Consider the following 15,429-nt stretch of genomic DNA (forward strand, 5'->3'; position numbering starts at 1 on the left):
CTGTAGGGAGCTCTCTCTCAACAATGCGCCTTCTGTTACTGTAGACTCTATGAGATTCCAGGCTCATTGTTCGGTTGAAGAGAACTCCAAGGGTTTTGCTGATAGTGTTGGGGTGAGTGTGTCTGGGGTAACAAACAAGAGATATGAAAGTGAGTGGATGCCAATTTGTCCTGAATATAAATGGTTCCAGTCTTAGAAGATTTGAGCATGAAGGAACAGATTGCCATGCTGTGAGGGATAACTAAGCGACAGTCTGAGACTTTGGGTTGAAAGTGAGGAATTACATTTGAAAAGAGATTTGTGCATTGTCTGCATGGATATAATGGGAGACACCAAATGATGAACTGTCTCCTAAAGATGTAGTGTAGAGAGAGAAGAGGAGCAGACCCGGTACTAATTGCTGTGGGACTCCATCAGGCAGAATAATAGGTTTGTAAAGCAGCGACTACCAGGAGATAGAAAATGATCAATCAGAAATATCTGAGAACAGCCAGTTGAGTTCTTTGTTGGTGATACCCAAGGTAGTAAGCCTGGAAAGGAGAGGAGAGTGATTAATAGCACTGAATGTGGCTGAGCAATGGAGTATTAATATGGAAGAGAGTTTATAGTGGTGGGAAGTGTGAGAAACGTGGCAAATGCAGTTTCCATCCATTCTGGAGTGTGATGGCTAGATTGAATGAGGTTGATTAGATGAAATATGCCGAGGAACGCAGTGAGGCCATTAAATATAAGATGTTCTACGATTTCACAGAAGAAAGGATGTTGAGTGACAGGACTATAGATGGCGGCATTGTTTGATTTTTGCCATAGCTGCTGGAGATGAGCACCAGCACTCATTTGTAGTTATCACCTACAGACCACCTTTAACTGTCTGTTGTCCAAGGTCTGTTGTGGACAGTACCAAAACTCACAGTGGCTTTGAATGCATTCCAGAGTGTGTGGGGGGAGATACCAGACGAAGTATTGAAAGTAAAGTATTTGTGTATCGCATCAAGGTTCGCAGCTCTGTTCACCGGGTCTATCAGTGTTTGGGGGTTTAAGCACCCTGTTTTTTTTTCGGAGGAATGAGGCCCCTTCCTCCTAGTGAGGTCCTGATGAGCATGATGATATATAGATATGTCGAAGAGAAAGGTCAACAACTCCAGAGTGCGAAGTAGGGAGTGTGTTACGAAGACATAGTTGATGTGTAAGTATGAGGAGTAAACGTATGAAAACAAAGTAGCCTCTAAGATTTATGTGAAGAAGGTGCCAAGCATCTACCAGCCCTAATTCAGTGGTGTCTTTTTTGACAAGGGTGGACATTGTTGCCATCCCCTGGTAAATATTAATGGTAAGTATTAATATTTCTATCCTTGACTGGGTCTCAGGCCAGGTTAAAGTCCACTCCTAAATGTTATCCACTTTGGTATCCTGCAGCTGCTGTCCCTGTGTGGAGTGTATGAAAGCATCTTGAGAAGTAGTAGGGGCATACAGATTAAGCATTGTGATGGTAGTTTTCGCTCTGGGACTGTTAGCTTTAGGAAACCGCCTGCCAGGTCTCTGTCTACTGAGAGTTTTGGTGGGGATGGGATACCCGGAATTGGTGGGGAAAGTGCTGGTGGTTCATACGAGTGTGATCGTTCTTGAGTAAGTGTATTTTTTTCTTCGATAAAAATAACATCAAGGTCATGATGGAGCAACTGTCTCCAGACCTGCTCACTTGTTAGGGAAGTTTAAACCCCGTACAATCAGTGAGAGGAGGTTAAACTTACATGGGACATTTGTTTTCATCATAGAGAGGTGAACGTGGGTAATAGAACTGCAGGACGATTCAGCATCTCAAATGATGATTCTATCAAGCTAGGAGTATCCCCTTCCATACCGAGGCACCCAGACTCAAAGTTTGGAAAGAGACAAAAAGAGTGATAAAAAACCAAGGACATGAATAGGCCAACAGGACAGAATCAAAGCACCTTTTCCATTAGAACAGTGAAGTAAGTCATTTGTGCCACAAGAGGTACGGCTCTCTGTGTGGAAAGAAATAGAGCAAACTTGGGGTGGTCCGAAGTTCAGTAAGATAGACCAGTAAGACAGGTCATGGAAGGCCAAAGATACACCAGAGACTGTGCCTCATTGACCTCTCTCAGCCTGCACAGACAGGCCCACTTGGAGCAACTGGAAGACACTGAGGCCGTAGGTGTCTCCAGAGGTCTCCATGTGGGGATTCGTGTTTCCTCTTTAGGAGGTGAGAGATCACATCCGCTTTGGCGTTGTTGGAAGGGCTGGTTCTGTGCCATCGAGGTCAATGTCATTGAGGTTGGGTTTGCCACTCCGAACAATGCTCCAGCCATCCTGTGAATGAATCTGAGTTGAGCACTCTGGTGCCAAATCTGGGTTAATCCCTGGCATTGCCTTCATCTCAGTCAGTGATCAAACCACTCATTGTCTTCCATTCCATTGGAAAATCAGACAGAAGCGATGACCCCATTGATATTTGCTGTTGCAGTATTTCAGTGCTACTGTGATTGAATCCCTGCGTTTCTTAAGAGTGGACAGTGCCAGGTTTTGGAAGAGCTGGATTGCATTGCCTTGGAAGACTGAGGCAGATTTCCCCCCCTCAGGTAGGCCTAGGAGTGCAAACGTCTTCTCCCATGCTTGTAGGACATGTTCAGCCGCCGCCGATGTCACCAACTCAGCCACTGGGAATCGTGTGCAGGAGTCGATCAGCACGGCTGTCAGAAGTCAGTTTGTAAAGCTCCCAAAGACCATGCTCAGCCTGGCCCCGGGCTGGGTGCTGGGTTCTTCTTTGGGAACAAGAGCAGGTGGCTGGCTCGTGGAGGTTACGGCACATGGATGACACCATCTCACTCGCTCCTCCACCATGGCGTCCATCCCTGGGAACCACACCTTGTATGCAGACGAGCCTCGGTTTTAGCTATTCCTGGGTGCACTTGGTGAGCCAACTCCATCACTCGTTCCCACAGGCTGCGGATTATTACAATCTTCTATCCTCGGAGCAAAAGGCCGTTGGTACCTTCTGAAAGTTTGCGCCTTACGCCCAATAGCTGTTGCCGCACTTGGCACTCCTCGTGAATGAGCATCTAGGATCCTTCCAGGAAGCAATATCACTGCCTCTTCAGCAGCACATCCTTGGCTCTCTGTAGGTTGGTGTCTTTTTTTGTGGCTTCCTCAATTTTTGATAAAGTAAGCACCTTTGGGCAGGCCAGCTGTACCACCATTTGTATTAAACACTTGGTGCATGCTTCATCTTCAACGTTCTCCGTTTTGGTGGGAGGTTGGGGGTGCCTTGTCAGATAATCCGCCGGATTGTTAATACCTGGCCGGTAGGTGACCTGAAATCGGTATGGCTGCAATAATACTGCCCACCTTTCAATCTCTGATGGGGCAAGTCTAGCAGTGCCAGCAAAAAGGGGCACCAGTGGTTTGAGGTCTGTGACCACCCAAAAGTCATGCCCACACAGGTACAAATGTAAATGCTGGCATGCCCACCGGATGGCCAGCCCCTCTCTCTCGATCTGGACATACATCTTCTCCACAGCTGACAGGGCCCGGCTTGCGTGGGCCACTGGCACCCACTCTTGACTCCTCCGCTCTTGCAGTAGGACAGCACCAAGCCCAACCGGGCTGGCATCCACAATTACCTCTGTTCCTGTGTGTGGGTGGAAGTAAGCCATTGTGGCTTTGTTGAGGAGAGCTTCCTTAATGGATTGAAATGCTACATCTGGTTTGGGTCCCCATTCCCACTTGGCATTTGCTCGGGTGAGTTGTGTAGGGGTTCCGCCATGGTCGCCAGATTAGATGTGAATTTCCCGCATCCCAAGGAAGCTCCTCACCTCAGTTTGATTCTGTGGGACCGGAGCGTTCTGAATCACTTCAGCCTTTTTAGGGTTGACCTGCAGCCTATCCCAGAAGAACACATATCCGAAGAAGTCCACTGAGTTTTTGTAGAATGAGGATTTGTTTTGTGCAGGGTCAGACCCACCTCCGTAAGCCTTTTGAGTGTTGACCTCAGCCTTATGTGGTGTTCCTTCAGTGTCTCTGAGTATCTCAGGATGACATTGCTTAGGTTGATAACGCCAACCAGACCTGAGAGCGTTTCCTTGATGGTGTAATGGAAGACTTTGGCTGCCAAAGAGATTCCTAAGCTCAATCTCCTGTAACGCCGGAGGCCCATGTAGGTGGAGAACGTGGTGATATTCCTGCTGTCAGGCGTTAGTTCCAGCTGGTGGGACCCAGAATGAAGGTCCAATTTGGAGAACCACTTTGCTCCATTCAGGTTGATGACCATGTCATCCATCGTGGGAGTGAGGTGTCATTCACATTTGATGGCCCAGTTTGGCAGCCTCGTGTCCACACATAAGCATATGGCACCTGGTTGCTTGGGCTTTGGGGCGAAGACCAGTGGTGACACCCAGGGGGTGGGACCCATGACCTTTTTGATCACCCCTAGGTCTTCCAGCATCTCTACCTGGGATCTCAGGTGAAATGGCTGGACTGCTGGGTCAATATGAAGCTGGAACTGCTTGCTTCTGAGCTTACCCAGCCCAGTGAATAGCTGCAGGAATTCTTGCAATATTGCGTCGGCATGCGATTCATGGACTTGCCACTCAAAGAATACCAGTTCCAGATCTTCGACGGTGTGACACCCTACCACAGTCCCTTTTCCTCCTTCAGCCACATGGAACATCGCTCTTGTCGAGCAGTTGTTGCGTTGTTCGATCACATCCATTGTACTTCATAGGGGTAGTGCCTCCACGCCCCCATACATGTAGATCCTTGTTTTGCATATTAAGAGTGGAGGGGGTGGTGTCAACGAGTCGTATTGCTCGGCATCCATTACATTTACTGATGCGCCGGTGTCAATGAGCGCGGCCATCGGGAGACCATTGATGTTGATGTCACACATCAGTGGTGACCTTCTCTTCTGGCCTGTCCTTCTGGCAAAGGATATGACAAAAAATGTCTTCCTTCTCCTCGTCATCGAACATCTCTAGTCTTGGAGTGGCAGCTTGACCTTCGTTCCGGGGTCTTCAATCAGTGACATTTGGCAGAGAGTCGGGGAGGTCTTCTTTAGCTGGCTGGCATATGGTTGAGGTCTCCCGCCCCTGCCAACCTCGGCAAAATAGTTTGCTTTCTTACAGCGCAAGCAGTTCTTCCCTTTCACTGGGCAAACTCCAGGTGTTTTGTGCTGGAGCCCACAATAGCCACAGCTCCTGTTGTCTAGGTTACGAGAGTTGGGCATTTTTGGAGATGCTTGCCGCCCTTGAATGGTATCTACCTGTTCTTCCTTGACTGCTGAGGTTTTGGTGAGTCCCGCTGTGGATGTTGGTTGGCCTATCACCGCAGCCATGTCCTCTGTGCGGATATTGGAGAGCTCGTGCGACCTGGCCAAAATCAATATATTGTCCAGTGAGATGCCAGGTTACCAGAGGATCAGATTGCACAAATGTTCGAGCTGCACCCCTGGATGATTTGGGAGTGAATCTCCTCGTGTTGGTCGAGTACCATGCAGGAACCTCTCATAAAACATGTCCACTGATTCCACATCTGTCTGTTTAGCTTGTTGCAACTTAAAACATTCATAATCGGGGTTGAGTTGCGGGTTGAAATACCTATTGAGGGCTACAACTGCTGTGTCGGAGTCGTCATCTCCCCCGGTGTTGGACAGCATCTCAAATAGCTCATAGAGCTTGTCAACATCAGGGATCTGTGGACGGCCCCATCCTCCTACCTAGTGGCGCAGAAATAGTGGCGCAGTCTACCAAGCCAGTGATGCCCCCATGGCGCTGCCGTGGCGGGATCCGGTTGCTGGCTAAAGGTGTTGTGAAGCCATTTTAGTTATAGCTCCATGCACGTTATTTTAGCATACTAGGCCTGCCGCTGTGCACTTTAACCTAGACATATTTTATTCAGCTTTGTTTATTATTTTAACAATAGCCACATTTGCAGTCTTGTTTTATTTCTCTCTATCAAGCTGTTCCTTGCCTAGGCCAGCACTGCGTTCTTAAACAAGACATTTCTTTCACTCTGTGTTTCTCCCAAGGCTGCACAGTAAGATAGGTTGCCGGTAAACATGGTAACGCTTTGTCTCTGGTATTCATAGAAATATACACATCCTTACGTAGGGACATTTTCTCAGAACATCAGCTGTTTTATTATAAAAACACTTCCCTGTCCCATACACGTTAGAGGGAGATTCCAGCCAGATGACCACAACTGTATGCTGATTGCTGAATGCTTCGCTACAGCTGCTTATGCAAACTTCAGGCCTTTGCTCAGGTATGGTGGATGATGTCTTCCCAGAGGAACCTGAAGGGCAGAACTACAGCTGAACATGCTGTGCTGTAATATAGCCTAGGTAGGAATTAGTCTATTGACTCTAGTGACAATATGGTAGTGTTATTTCTATGCTTCACTCGCCTTGTCACAATTTTAATTCTGTCATGCTTTATCGTCCTGGTTATTGCAGTACATGCTTTATTATCTAAGATGCAGTTGCTTCATTAAAACCTTATTGAAACATATACTGCCTGTGACTGTCCTTGTATACGTGAGACTAATGTAACTGAGAGAAACAGCTGAGATCTGAGGGACCACGATTTCCCTGAGGAGTCAATTGTGTCCTGCTCTTGGGAAGAGATGAGGCACTGCTCATTAGCCGGAACCAGAAACCCGGATTAGGCCGACAAGTGTCACCTCCAGTGCGTTAGACTCAGTCCCCCCATACCGCACATGATTCTGCTGCTCAAGTCCAGTAGTCTCATTAGAGGAATGAGAGCGTACACGACAAATGGTGGTAGTGGTGTCACTGATGCATGTAATCCTGAGTTGTGGGTTGGGGGCGCACAGTCATGCTGTTGTGGTGCGCTCATTTTCTCTCCAATGTGAGCGTTTCAGAGTCTCTACAGCGTGCGATTGGTGCTGCCCCGACGCCTTAGCAAATATCGTGGGGGGGGGGACCATCCTGGCCCTATATGCCTGCCCCAAGCTGGTCCCGCAGCAGGAATGGGGGTGTCCACAGTAGGGCAATGAGCACATTACTCACCTACACTTTGTAAACGCCCTTCATGTAATGATGGTGATCTTCAGTAAACAGTACTAAAGTTTATTTGAGGATTATAGTTTCACTTTTCCTTTATCCACAGGGGAATACAAGTCTCAGGTGGCCAAATATTTTAGCTGAAAATCTGTAATTGCCTGAAAGTGACCCTGAAAAGTGGATTTATGTGACACCAAAGCTAGCCTTCTTTTGAAAGTAATTACTTTCAGGACTGGCACTGCCATAAGGTGAGGCTAGGCAGCAGTCATAGGGACCACATTGAGATGGCAGCAATCTTAAAGGAAAGGGCTGAAAAACTGTCTATTTCAGTTACTGGACTGGGGTTTCCAGTGTAAAAACTACGGGGCAGATTTATTGAAAGTGGCACTGCACAAAGTGCAGCGCCACTTTCCCTGCGTCCCTTAGCGCCCCCCTTCCGCCACCATGTGTGCACCATATTTTAAATATGGGGGAACGCCCCCTTTGCATACATTATGCCTGGCGCAGGCATAATGTAGCGCAAAGAGTTACAGAGTGGGGCAATGCATGCATTGCGCCACCCTGTAAATAAGGCGCGGGGATTTTGGCCTCGTATGACGTTAATGTGGCGCAATATGGCGCTAGGGCACTATAAATATGCCACTATATTGTGCCTCTGCCACCAAATATCCTACTCCATTTCTGATTGCACTAATAGTTAAAAGCAACATACATAGAAGTTAAGTTTCTTCCTCTGCCATATTCTTTAAAATACAGTTGGTTCATACTAATAAAGTATCTATGTCTAAATAAGAGAGTTATGAGTTCTTAAACCTAGCAACCAAAACCATAGGCTAATGCTACAGTCAATGCCTACTAGAGATGAATGCTCTTAGGGGCATATTTATAAGAAGCTTTTTTTGACGTTTCGGCTGTGCAAGCCTGTCAACCATATCTGTGAGGCCACGTAAAGCCACTTTGTATGGATTTCCATGGCCTCATAGCTATGGAGTAAGACAAAGCAGCGCAAGTCACTGCATCACCTTACTCTGTGCCAGGTAGACATTCCATGGGAGTTGCAGCGTTTTTTCCCACGCAACACCCATGGATTTTGACGCTTCCACTGATTTACTTAATCACATAAACCTGGGGCAATGCCAAAACTTTATACTTACCCAAAGCAGTAAATAAGCTTATCTAAGCACCTCTGGAAATTGACACCTCTGGGATCGGATCAAATGGGCAGGAAGAGTTCCAAGAACAGGGGCTGTGAAGTTACCTAAAATATACAGTTACAAATGCCAATCTACCTGCAGCAATTGCCTTGGATGTTGTCTCCCCATGGGTAAGCCCAACGTATATGTAAAAAAGATGACTACAGCTTTTGAGGGGTTTGTTTTTTTCAAGTTAGAATTTCAGAGCCCTGGCAATAATAACCATATCAATGCGGCCTTGACAGTGCAATACGTAGTATTTTGTAAAGTTTTTTTGTGATTGCAGTAAAAATCGCATATTTTCTGAAACAAAAAACAAGTGGGGACACAAAGAATCACATTTTGCATATGAAGGACTATGTGCTTTTTCGCCAAACAACAGGGCCTGGAGCATATTATTTCTTCTGGCTCATATAATAGCAATAGGAGTCGTCATCCAAGGACAGAATATGATATCACGGAAGGAAGCCGAAGGAATTTCCCCACAGCAGTAGCTTAAGAGGGGCCTGCCACTGGGCCTGGTGAACTGGATCTCAATTAAACATTTATTAGCTGTTGATTGGCCTTTTCTGGCTGCAGACAATGCTTATAAATAATACCTAGGGAAGACAATATAGGAAGGATGCCGACCTTGAACTCCCACACAGTGAAGAAAACTATGAGAAATTATTAAAATAGGGGAATACATAAAAAGAAGAACAAATAGAAAAAAAGGAGTAAGAAGTGAAACAAGTAAAGATGAGCGAAAAAAGGGATAGATGGGGGAAAGAACCAGAGGAGGAAGAAGGGGTGATATGAAGGAAATGTGAAAAGAAAAAAAAGGTTCGGTGTGAGTGAATAAATGGCTGGAAGGGTGAAAGGATGGATAGATGCAAGGGTAAAAGTCTGGATAAAAGGGTCGCTAGGTGAAAGAGTGAAGGAATGGGTAAATAGATACATGAATATACTAAAAAGATGACTGAATATTGTGATGGATGGAAAAAGTGGTTAGATTGGCAGTGAGCGGGTGGATGGAAAGTTGACAAAGGTATAGACAGATGGATGGGTGAATAGACAGAAGGGTGAATAGATGGCTAGATGGATTTGAGGAGGATAAAAAGATGAAAGGAACTCTTCTAAGGAGGCTCGGATTTGTTTCCTGTGCTCTGTGTGATTAGAGGTGTGTATCAGTTATGGGTATTGTACTTTTCCGGCCTCTCCCTTGATCACAGGATGTAATAGGCTCTCGTGGCTTGTTTATGGTATAAGGTAAACCTAATCTGGGTTTTCCCTGATGTCCCTAATAAGAAGGGGTAAACCACATCGTATTTTCTTATTAAACTTACATAGGTCTCCTTAAATGGTTCAGTAAAACAATAATGACCAGGCATGTTTAAGCGATCCCCAATAGTACAGATAATATCTGCAAAGTCAGTCCACGTCCACATTCTTGAGGGGGGCTAGCTGTACTGAAATAAGTGAAATATTTTTGTTGAAGCAGAACAAAGGTTTGATAACTCGTGAAAATCTCTTCAGTCCACCATTGGTGAAGCTAGGGAATGGATTGTAGGGTAGGTGAATAATTTCAACTCTAGAATTAAAATCCAGCTTTTCGCACAGTACAGGGGGGCTAGCTGTACTGAAATAAGTGAAATATGTTTGTTGAAGCAGAACAAAGGTTTGATAACTAGTGAAAATCTCTTCAATCCACCATTGGTGAAGCTAGGGAATGGATTGTAGGGTAGGTGAATAATTTCAACTCTAGAATTAAAATCCAGCTTTTCGCACAGTACAGGGCACATGTCCAAAGATGGTTACAGTAGGCATCTGCCAGCTCTTTAGTGCCCATCAACTGCCAAGAACAGTCTGCGGGAATAGATGTGTAATTTAAAACTGGTCCAAGTGTCATACTTTCAAAAATGACAGCAGTGGGAGAGTTGGCTAGTAAGGTGAACAAAAACAAACAGCTTATTTTGAAGTGTAGAGCCTGCAAAGACCCCGAGATCGATGAAAGTACAGATTAATCGTCCAAATATAAAATGTAATCGTTAAATAATGGCAACAAAATACATGAAGAAGGTAAATGTGATACAGCAAAGTGCATTTCATCCTTTTGGCTATCAGGAGAGCAGTAGTTAAGCAGAATAGCAATTAGCATATGGGAGAGAGTGGAGTTTGGCGCTCACTGGGATTCGCCAGGGTAGGACGAAGGGGCGTGTCAATCACTTAAGGCCAAAGCAGCATCTATACACAGCTCTTCTTCTAGTTTGGCTGCAGCAGGGTTCCTAGTCATTGGTGAAAGTGATAGAGGGGAGTGAAGGAAGGAGAAAATGTAAGCTTGTAAAGGAGAAAGTAAAGACTGAAAGGTATGGGTTACAGCTTTTTATGATGATCTTTTTTGGCAGATTTCCAGTAGATTACTGACCATGGTTAAGCTGTTTTATCTTGGTAGCGGTTCTGCCCATGTAAGTCTACCATTTTGTCGGCTTGATGTTGCTGATGATAGTATACTAGTGTTCGATTCTCCTATCTCTGTTCTGTTAATCAGACGTGCATTTAAGAAATTCCAGTTGACTAATTACAAACTGTTCTTTGGCCACTGGGCAATATGAGTCGAGTTGTACAAACAAGAGAAGTTTATTTGGTTAGGAAAAAAAATTCCAGTTTAAACTAGGAAACTCTATTAGAGGCCACTAGCCAGTAACAAGTGTTAACTGTGATCAGATCTACGAATCTTTTATAACTGCGGTCCAATATCTGTTCAAAAGCAAGTATGTTGGAAACTGGATCGAATATAAACCATTTGCAAATTTTATACAGGTATTTAATGTCCACAAGTGACTGAAGGTGGAGAGGCAAGAGGCCTACAACTGTGGTCTTTAGCAAATCAGAAATCCAGAGTATGGTCACCAACCTTCTGTCACCGGAAGGCTTGAAATGCAGAAGTAAACGTCAAAATGAAATGAATACTATCCAAATAGAAAAACGAGCGAAACGTGTCAAAACAAGTCTTTATAAGAGACCTTACAATATCGTAGTCTCTTTGTCCCCTTTAATTTTGTGATACTTCTTTGCCTTTAATGCCTTTTATTTATTGTATTTTTTATGAGGTACATTTCTATGATATAAAAATGATGGAGAAAATGAGTGAGTGAATGAAGAGAGTCCCTTTTCAGTTTGGGTGCAGTGGCACCTGGCAGCACCATTCGGGAAAACACTTGGGCCCAAATTTAAGAAAAGTGGTGCTGCATTATATGCAGCACCCCTTTTCATGTGCTCCTTAGCACCCCCAACGCCACCATGTGTGCTCCGTATCAAACATATGGGGCACCATGGCGCAGGTTAGGGACAATTGCAACAATGTTGGTGCTAATCCTGCAAAGTACATGGAGGCCCATTATAAATAATGATGTACCTCCTTTTAACGCCTGCTCTGTGCAGGCGTTAAAAAATGGCGTAAAAAATGGTGCAGTAGAATCTCAGAGATTCCACTGAGCCATTTTTATGGTCCCCCTAATGGGGGAATGCCCCCCTTGCATACATTATGCCTGGCGCAGGCATTATGTGGCGCAAGGGTTTACAAAGTGGAGCAATGCATGCATTGTGTACTTTGTAAATATGGCGCAGAATATTTGGCCTCATTGAGCCACATTAGTGTCATAAAAAGTATGTTTATGTGGCGCAAGGAGGCGCTAGGCCCTCTTAAATTTGGGCCTTGCTTTCGTAACGCATGATCATAAACTGTTTGCAAGAAGTGACAAACCATCATATATGCTTCCTTCACATCTTGCTCTTAGAAAACAGTGCTTCCATTGGTGTGTCGTACCACACTGCACATTGGAGTAAGCATGATGGAGTGATCTATTTTATTCAAATGGATGCTTCTTCACGTTAGAACGTATTCTAGTAGTAGTGGTACCGCTGCAAACTGGGAGTATCGAGATCCACATAGCTGACAAGTTTCCCAGTTCCTTGTGGTACTAGTTAGTCCAATCCCGATTTTTCTTAAATTTCCGGGACCTGTAGTCTTAGTTAATCCTGGTTTTATACTTGATTAAATAAGACTGGAGGTCTCAGAGTTCTAAGAAAAAACAGGGACTAGCCTAACTAGTCACAAATTAACCTGGGAAACGTGGTAGCTATGGATCCAGTGATCCAGGTTGCAAGCAAGAGTTTAACAAAGTACTCTTACACCTAACCAGATTCTCACAGCATCCCCGGAATACTGGAAATGACTCAGTAGACTGAGGGCCACACAGATATCAATGTAGAGGGAAATGGGACATGGGACACTAGACTCTTTGGGCCTGATTTATGAAAAGTTAGCACAGCCTTTGCTTCGTTTTTTGACGCAAAAGCGACGCAAACTTACAAAAAACATTTTCATAATTCAGGCCCTTTGTGCCTCTCTTTACCGCACATTTAACTCTTAAGCATGAGTGTGGGCATGCCACTTGTGTGCGATGAGAAGACAGGTAAAGTATGGAGCACTAGAGAGCCTCCTGTGTTTGGCAAGTTTGTATGGTGTGAATCACAGATTCTAAAATATAACTAAAGTGATAACCTCTCTTATAGGATATGCCTGCAACAGGTACTTGCTACTGGACAGCACTGCTTTAGAAGGTTTCTCTCGCCAAAGCAGCAGGCGGAACATAAGTTACAGCGCAATTTCTGTTTCGTGCCTTCCAGGTGGGTGCAGATCTGTGGCAAGCCCTATAACATTACCTCCTTGTCCGTCTTCCTCGTCCCAGTGATTACACTATGAGCTTTAGCCCCTGTCTGGACTCTACAAAGTTAAAGTGAGCCTACTAGCTTCCCATCCCTCAGAGATGGCCGACGTTCTCTTCCTTTAATATCCTAATAAAAGGGAGGTCGGCCCATCCCCCATCCTATTTTTTTTTTGGTTCTATGTTCAGATATTCTTCAAAGTGATCTGCGGTGGGTGGTGAATGACTTGCAATGGACATTCAGGTAAGTTTATGGGTTTGGAGATCGTGCTTCGGAAGGCCCTGACACCCTGCTGGGTGAATTTACCTGTTCAGACCTTGGTTTTCCAATGAGCGCAAGGTGCTTGTTTGCCCGCTGTAATGGACACAAGTTTTTGTCCGGCGACTCGTAGAGCGGTTTTAAGGTAGGTTTAGACGTGCTGCTCAGTGAGCTCATTCTTTTTCTCTGGTAAAGCAGTAGTTGATTACTGTGGCGGCACCTGTGATCTGTGGTGCGTGGTTTGTGGCACCAGTATCGTGAGCAGCACGCTGGGGAACCCTAAAATGACCGGCAGTGGGTGCTTTGCATGATGGGTTTCTCGTTAGTTGCTGGGTAATGCAACTATAAAATCGGGAAGTCTCCTTTTTAGGGTCGAGCCTGCGTCGCATGCGCTTGCGCATGCGTTTCGCTGAGTGAGACGCTTTAGGAATTAAAAAGGGCTCGGAGCCCCGTCACGTCAGTGTCTTTCATTGTCTCGTGGGCTTGCCTGTTAGAATCTGCTTGATTTCATTAGTGGAAGGCACGCATACGCCATGCCTTTTCCGGTGGATATCCCTCCTCGTGCGCATCGACCAAGTACTGAAAACATACGAGGTTCGCTGTTTTCCGTCCGGTTCGTGGACTACTTTTTCTCTATTTTCCCAGCGCGATCTCGTTTGGCAGAAGTCGAGCGCTTTACATAATATCGACCCTGTTACACACTTAATTGCACTTTTTCCGGTTATTGCACTTTTGCCGATAGGTTTCATGACGAGTGAAAAGTCCGGTTAGAAGTTTACAACGCTATCAGCTCTAACACGAGCAAACGCGAGACCTGTTGCATTGCAAATGCTTGTTCTCACTGGGCATTATGCTTTTTGGCAACATGGAACTGGGGGTAAGGCTGCACAGAAGAGCCATAATGTTGAGCAGGCTGGGCCATCGGAGAATAAGCCGTCCTTAACAGTGATTCAATAGATGATTCAGGTAGCAGTGGCTGCGGCTTTCCAGGACAAGGAGCAGCAATCCTCCCCTAAAAGGCCTCGCTTGGGAATGACTCTTGCTGACTCCGATACAGAGGACGAGGTGAAGGGGCATTATGTGCAAGGTCAACAGTTGAAGGAGGTCCTTCAACACATCAGACACCATCTAGTCTTCCTCGCCCCAGTATAGTTTCCCATGCCTCCCGGACCTAAATGGTTGGCTTCATTGGTAGTGGTGGCTTTTGAAAACAGGATGAGGGTGGGGTCGGACTCTCTTTTATTACGATATTAAGGGACGAGGATTTCGGGCATCTTGGAAGGATGGGAAACTAGTACGCTAACTTTACCTTTGTAGAGTTCTGTATGGGGTCCAAAGCTCGTAGTGTAATTACCAGGAAGAGGAAGACCTGGACTTGGAGTAATGAAGACTACCAGTAAGTAACTGCAGCATTCTTTATCCTTTCAAGGATTAGTCCCGTCAGTTAAAAGCATCTTTAGTCCTGTGTGCAAACATTGTTTACAACGGTGTACTCCTTTAGCCCATTAATTGTATTTCAATAAACCTTATAAGTTATTCTTCAGATTCCTAATGATGTTGTTTTGTTACAGTAAGCACACATTGAAGCAGAATTTGATGATTGTCTGCTTAAAACATATTGGAGCAGATTTATGGAAAGTGGTGCTGCACCGAGTGCAGCGCCACTTTCCCTGTGCCCCTTAGCATCCCCCTACCGCCACCATGTGTGTGCCGTATTTAAAATATGGCGCACCATGACGCAGGGTAGGGGGCAATAGCATCATCCTATGTGACGCCATTGATGTGCTCTGCAGGAGTAGAGACAAATGTTGGCGCTACTTTTGCAGAGTACTTAGGGGCCCATTTTAACGCCTGCTCTGAGCAGGTGCTAAAAGTGCAGAAAAAAATGGCGCAAGAAAATCTCATAGATTTCCTTGTGCCATTTTTTCAGCCCCCCCCCAAATCGGGGAACGCCCCCCTTGCATACATTATGCCTGGCGCAAGGGTTTACGAAGTGGCGCACTGCAAGCATTGAACCATTTTGTAAATTTGGCGCGTGGGAAATGCCACCTTAACACCACGTTTGCGGTGAAATAAATGCTGTAAATGTGGCGCAAGTTGGCGCTGGGGGCTCATAAATATACCTCATTGTCCCTCTCTTGACAAGAATTTTTTTTATATTTGATCACTTCCCTCCTCCTCCAAGGACCCATCCATCCATAAAGTGGCTACTTGACTCCATAGTACTGTACT

The 15,429-nt window shown here is 45.4% G+C and overlaps 1 protein-coding gene across 1 annotated transcript in view; it reads left to right on the top strand.

Annotated features, from left to right (window-relative positions):
- Positions 1 to 15,429, top strand: part of MYOC (myocilin) — a 76,911-nt gene that overhangs the window by 20,278 nt on the left and 41,204 nt on the right. The gene's annotated exons all lie outside the window — the stretch shown is intronic.

The sequence above is a fragment of the Pleurodeles waltl genome, chromosome 4_2 (genome assembly GCF_031143425.1).
Source record: "Pleurodeles waltl isolate 20211129_DDA chromosome 4_2, aPleWal1.hap1.20221129, whole genome shotgun sequence".
Taxonomy (NCBI): domain Eukaryota; kingdom Metazoa; phylum Chordata; class Amphibia; order Caudata; family Salamandridae; genus Pleurodeles; species Pleurodeles waltl.